This window comes from Oryza sativa, chromosome 1 (assembly GCF_034140825.1).
Source record: "Oryza sativa Japonica Group chromosome 1, ASM3414082v1".
In the NCBI taxonomy this organism is placed as follows: Eukaryota; Viridiplantae; Streptophyta; class Magnoliopsida; order Poales; family Poaceae; genus Oryza; species Oryza sativa.
This window is the reverse complement of record NC_089035.1, coordinates 27,785,397-27,792,391: the sequence shown is the minus strand read 5'-3', so window position 1 is coordinate 27,792,391 and position 6,995 is coordinate 27,785,397.

Sequence of the window (6,995 nt, the reverse complement as noted above, 5' to 3'; positions counted from 1 at the left end):
ATAATTTGATATGGCTTATAATAATGTACTAGCAAAATGCCCATGCTTCGCTACGGTGTATTAAAATTAAAAATATTTGTTTTTAACCAAATTTATTTCAAAGTGATTTGGTAATTTTGCTTGCTAGAAATAGTCTCAAATGATAGAAAGAAATATAGTAACTCATAATAAATTATTATACAATAGTGCGTTGCAACGGGAAAAACTAATGTTATTAACTTAGTAAAGTAATAGAAAAATGAGCATCCACGTTTTCTCTTATGATCTAGAAATTCTCATATTAATTGATTAAAATATAAAAATAAGCAGAACTCATTGTAGATAAGGACTCTTTCATTTTTCTAAAAAAAATCACGTTGTCCAATCGGATTATCTGCATAAAACAAATCTTTTGCCAAAAAACCTAAACTGGATAGATTATAAAGTATAAATTATAAAATAAATAATATTGGATGAGAAGTCTAGAATATTCTCCAAAAGAGCCTGGAGTACATATAGGAATACAATTGAGAAAAAGAATTAAAATTCAAAATAAAAAAATATTGAAAGAAGAGTTTAGAGTCCATATAGAAAACTAATTAGAACAATAAAAAAAATAGGAATATTGGAAGAAGAATATAGTCCATATAGAATTAAAAAAATTAATATTATTTAACTTTAGTATAAATTTAAAATCTATATCATGACAAATAAATAATTATATTTTTAGTAAAAAATAAATCCATATCATGAGAAAAATCTAGACAAATTTTTTGAGAAAACATTGATTTTAGTCGCGACCCATTTGGAGGCCCAATAGTCCGGCGGCCCGATGCGGGAGAAGCCAGAGCCATCCGATCAAATGGACGGTCCGGAGCCCTAAACACGAGCAGCTGCGGCGGCGCCCTTCTTCCCTCCCCGCGAGCGGTGGCGGCGACGGAGCCGCCGGCTTCCTCCTCCCCGTCTCGCCTCCCTCGCCGGCGACCACTCCCTCCGCCTTGTCTCGCCTCCCTCGCCCCCTCCTCCTCTCCCTCTCGCCTCTCTCCCGCAGTGGATATAGCAGTGGTGGTGGTGGCGGTAGGGGCGGCTCCATCTTTCCCTCTAGCCTCCCTTTCAAGGCAGATTCGCCAGCGGTGGTGGCAGCGGCGGCCGCGGCCACGGGCAGATCTAGTGGCGGCGGCTCCCTCCGCCCTCTCTCGCCTTCCTCCCGCGGCTGATCCGGCGGCGTCCGCTGGTGGATCTGTCAGCAGTGGCGGTGACCACATCCACCACCACGGCCCCTCCTCCTCGCGAGAGCTCGTCGGGGCCTGTCCTCTCCTACTCCCCTGGCCGGTGCCACCACTCTCGTCCGACGGCAAGCTCGATGGCGGCGGTGCGGATCTGGGTGAGAGTTCATCGGGGGCTCTCCTCTCCTTCTCCCTGGCCAACACCCCAGTTGAAGATGACAACAATTTTCCCCTCCACCGGATCGAGTGTATATGTGATTTTCTCCTTCTCCGACTCGATTTCTCTTTTTTTTTCTCCTTGGATTCAATCGGTCTTATACCATAAAGTTGTCTCTTAAGACCCGATTTTTTCACATGATTGGGTTTAGGAGGAAATTTGGGTTAGATTTGATACGAACTCTGGATGATATTTGTCGTGATTGGGTTTTTAATCGATCTTTGATTTTGTGATTTGCCCGTATCGATCTCTGATTTTTCTTTTTTTTTTTTGCTTTGACTGGCATACGCGATGAACGCAGTGCGCATGCGGGGACAGAAGGTGCTGCTTAGTCGGATTACGGACAAAAATTTATTGGGTGACGATTGGATTTTTTAGGGACTTTTAGATCTTGGATCTAATGTGTTCATGCTTCCGATTCGGTTGGCTTCTTGAGTGGAAACGAACATTGAGATGGACAAAGGATTTGCAGGGGTGAAGGGCAACAGAGGGGAGGCTTGCCTGGTAACGGACAAAAGCGGGCTGAGATGGACGAAGGCGTAATGTGATGACAGGAAAAATCCAAATATTTGTATTAAGTTATAGAAATAGTATATAGGATGATAGATTATCCAAATGTAAAAGTAAGATGATGATGTGGTTTTATGATAGAAGAAAATGAGAGGTATTTTGATCCATAGATTAATCATACAAGGGCTAAAAAAATTTGAAGTGATATGGCTTAATGAGAGAAGATAATTTGGATCACAAATTAATCACCTAAGGGCTAAAAACAATTGTGATATGGCTTAATGAGGTAAGAAAAAAATAACATTAGCTAAGTGAGGATGGACTATATAGGTATATAGGATATTATAAAAACGATGGAGATACATATTAAAATATTCTGTGAATTTTGTGTGATAATATGACTTAATATGCTTGTATTTTAAAGCTCTAAAATTCAAGAAATTATAGATAATATAGCATGTTTAAGATGTAAAATTTATTAGTGGACGATGATGTGGTAGTTTTGCATGTTAAACTTTAGAATTTAGTGGATTATAACTTTATAATAAAATAGGATTGATACTAATCTATCTATCTATCTATCTACTATTATATTATTATTAAAATAGTCTTCAAAGAATGCATCATATTCGCCCTGAAAGCTACAAATTCTCACATTAATAAAAAATAAAAAAAAATTTAAGTAGGTATACAATCTAGAAATAACTAAAATTCAAAATTTAAAATAAGAAATATTTAAAAAGAGCTCATATAAAACACACTACAATATTAATTATATTTTAAATGAAAAATAAAATAAATTACGAAATTACAAAAGGAAAAAAAAGTCAAAGTAAGAGTAATGAATTCAGAATTAAAAATAAGAAATATTACAATATCAGCCGATATAGAAGACAATGCGAGATTAACTAAAATTTTTTTAAAAAATAAAATAAACACAAAATAGAGAGAGACAGAGAGAGAGTAAAAGATAGAGTTAAGTGGGAACAAAAATTTAAAAATAACATAAATTCGGAAGAAAACATAAGAAATACTGAACAAAGGTCAATCTAGAATACAATACAAGATTAATTAAAAGAGTAAATTTCACAAAACCTGAGGTTTTGGGGTATCCGTTACATAAAACCCTAGTTATTGTGATTTGTTTCATAAAACCTCACATTTTGAGTCAAAATGTTTCGAGAACATATTCATGTAAAATACTCATATTTTATTATTACAAAATATTATTTTTTACATCAATTCACATTAGTTGGCTAAAAGGACATATTCTTCTCGTCTACTTTTTTTTTCTCAATTTTGCGCTGAAAAAGCTTAACAAAATACCTGCTGATTATAATATAATAATAGGTTAAATATAGACATAAATGAACAAAACATGATTATCAACGCTTGTTAAAAGCAACTAACATTATATATGTACTAAAAAGTATCTCATACATTCTTTTTACAATTATTATAGATAAATATATTAGTCAAATAAACGATGTAAGTTTGTACCTGGGGTTTTATCAAACATTTTACTCTAAAACCTGGGGTTTCATTATGTTACAGAAGCCCCAAAACACGGGGTTTTGTGAAATTTACTCTTAATTAAAATAAAAAAATCTAAATTATAAAAATAAAAATAAAAGTTCAAGTCGAATAAAATATAGAAATAACCAAAATTTGAAATAAAAATAAGGAATATTGAAAGAGGAGCTCATTTCGAACACAAGACAGGATTGATTAAAATTCGGAATAGAAAAATATTATTATGTCAGACTCAGCGAGGCCCACCGTATATCAAGTCTTATGCATAATTAAGCCTCATGCATAGAATGTGTTCCGGCTAAGAAAGAAGAAACATAATCCTACTTGGTCACTATAATGACTACTCAAATCATATTCATATATGTCTCTCTAGTCCTACTTAGACAAGGAGACACCCGAGAGTATAAATACAAGACCCTCTACAAGGAGGGGGACGTGTGAAGACACGCCGATACATATATAGACAGGACAAGCCCAGACAAGGCATATATGATCCATAGGCGCCACAGAGGCCGGTGAAGTGGGATCTAGGGCAAATTCCAATCTCGCTGAGCTCCTGTTCGAGGAAGCTGACAACAGCTATCCATCGACCACCTACTCGAGCTTCATGTCATCAGGCTGACAGAGATTAGATTAGGTTACCCTCAATATTGTACTGGTGAGATATTGATATACAAAGGTAACACCGACTTCTGCCAACAGTATCAGTATGCTATATCTGTTAGTTATGGGGGTGAATCAGTATAAAAATCCATGTATCAAGTCTCTTTTACCGCAATCTTGTATATACCCTGGCACCAACGTTTCCCATACTCTATAAATACCGTAGACGTATATAGACCCTCGACACAAGTATTTTTGAGGGAGCAAACAATAATCAAGATAGTGACCTTTTTAATTAGTTTATAGAGTAAAAATTCGATCGGTCCTTGAATTGGACCAAATGTCACTTAGATATGTAATCTTGTAAATTGCTCATCTAGTTTCCTAATCTAGGTTTAATATATTACAGTTGGTATAAATCGCTTTTAACTAGGCACGACTACATATGCGGTTGTCCACGGTGGCTGAAACTTTACATTTATGCTCTCCTGTAGAAACCATCACAACGAATTTGCTTATAGTCCCTCCCCCATATAGTAGTTGTCATTGGGGATATAAGTGGGACGAGCAAGCATGTTTTTTTCTCGCTTATCCCCATTCTAGTTAATTTTTCTTTCATACTTTGTCCGGAGTACTACCATATTAGAAATTAACTATTGAGCAGGCTTTTATGTGGGTAGCGGGATTGTCCACTTGCATCTTACTGATAATTTATACTTTGTGAGATACACTTAATTAGTTTTGGGGATAGATAGTATATGGATGTAAACTAACAAAAACGAGTGGTCTTACTTCGACTGCTTAGTCTTTTTTTTTTGGCGCACTCATCCATTAAAGAAGGATGAAAGAGATGGCTATGTGACGTAGTTGCAACTCTAGAATGCTCCGATGTGAGTTCTAGGTGTGACCGTGTGACTAGCTTGCATGTTTCGCAATCGAACAGGGAGTTCGGATTTGTTGTAATACTCGTGACCAAAAAACCATGAGAAAACCTTTAAAATTTTATCCATCAGATTTGCTTTGAGATTTGTGTATGTATGGGATGAAGAAATAAAAATCAAATGCACTCGTGGGGGATTAGGGTTCGATGGCGAATTTTTGGTTGACGGATTAGCTTTGAGATTCGTACATACATTGGATGGGGGAATAAAAATCAAACGCGCTCATGGAGTCTGCGGTTTTCAGAACCCAATGTGGGGTTATTATCATGTAGTATGTCTTCACCATACTATGGGTTTTTAAAATTATAGTGTAACTACAAGTTAGTGATGTTTAAAAGTTTTTTAAGTAGACCCCTACAAAGTTACAACAATTAATTTGTTATCTCCAATTCAAGTGACCCTAGTATTATTCTGATCGGGCCCGACATGGCAGCAGCAGTCATGGTCATGGCCCCCTTTTTTTGCAATTGCCATGCCCTAGTTGTTACTCCTTGTTTGCTATATATACATGCTATGACTATCCATGCAAATATATCTTGCATGAGTGATGAGTTCCCGTCAGGTCGTATGCTACAACTTCGTTTTACTCATCCACTCGTACGTAACCATGTGTTAGGAGAAAGATTCTTTGCATCTGCTACACAAGTTTCTTGCAACTAAAACACGTGAAACGTACAAAGGAGGAGAAAATAACATTTGGTTCCCCCACTGTACAAGATCTGTACGAATACTGTTATCGTCATTGTTCTTTGCGTTCATGTCTCCCATCCCACGCGACACATATACTTTGCCTAGGCCTGTTTATATCCCACACAAAAAATTTTACATCTATCACATCGAACGTTTAAACAACTGTATAAAGTATTAAATATAGGCTAAAAAATAACTAATTATATATATTATGACTAATTTGCGAGACGAATCTTTTGAACCTAATTGCTACATGATTTGACAATGTGGTGCTACAATAAACCGTTGCTAATGATGAATTAATTTGGCTTAATAAATTCGTTAAATTTGTCTCCCAATTTATATGCGGATTCTGTAATTTGTTTTGTTATTAGAATACGTTTAATACTTTAAATATGTGTCTGTATATTTGATGTAATACGGTAATTTTTACCCCTAAATCTAAACACAGCCTTATTCAAAGCCATCATCTAGTTGTTCTCTTGCCAGAGACTGACGGTACGTTCGTTGGTATACGTACTCGTTTCCTGCAACGACCGAGATGCGGATTGGAGTAGGTGAGATGACTCGCATATTCTAAAACCCTCCCGTTTAAGTTAATGAATGGATCGATCAGAGTAGTACTATTTAAATCGTCGATTAGATTCCATAAATCTTTTAAAGAATTGAAGGACTTTTGCATCAAGTCAAACCAACAGGCACGCAGAGACAGACAGTAACATGAGTCTCTTACAGGTCACAGTGGCGTTGTGGACGGAGGATTATAAAAGGCTTGGACTACGTTTGCAAGTTGCTGCTGCTCTGATCGTTGGATGCGTGGCTTAGCTAGTTGGTTAATCGCCTCCCCCAGATTTGGCAGATTTCATAATTGTTTAATGCTCCAATTCCTATCTGACCATCATGCATCTCGGCTGAAAATTTTAATTAGGGCGAAAGTGTCCTGTATCATGTGGCGTTTGTTCCTTTGTGCATCTTCAGCGTTGTGATTTTGACTTTCGTCTTGGCACTTTCCTGCAAGTTTAGCTTCAGTTGTCAAAGCATCTACCGAATATAGTGACATGCTTCCTACCACCATAAATGCAGTACTAGCTCTAATCTCTCCTTTTCTATCTCGATCTTTACCTAGCTAGCTGAGATAAAAATGTTGCAATCGTCGCGGGCTAACTGTTAAAAATCTCTCTCATGGAGTAGTATTATTTGAGCTTGATTGCTTGTTTGAACTCAACATCAAAATTATTGGCTGATAACAGTGTGGTCTGTATTAGTATATATCAAAGGACAGAGCACTGTATTCTT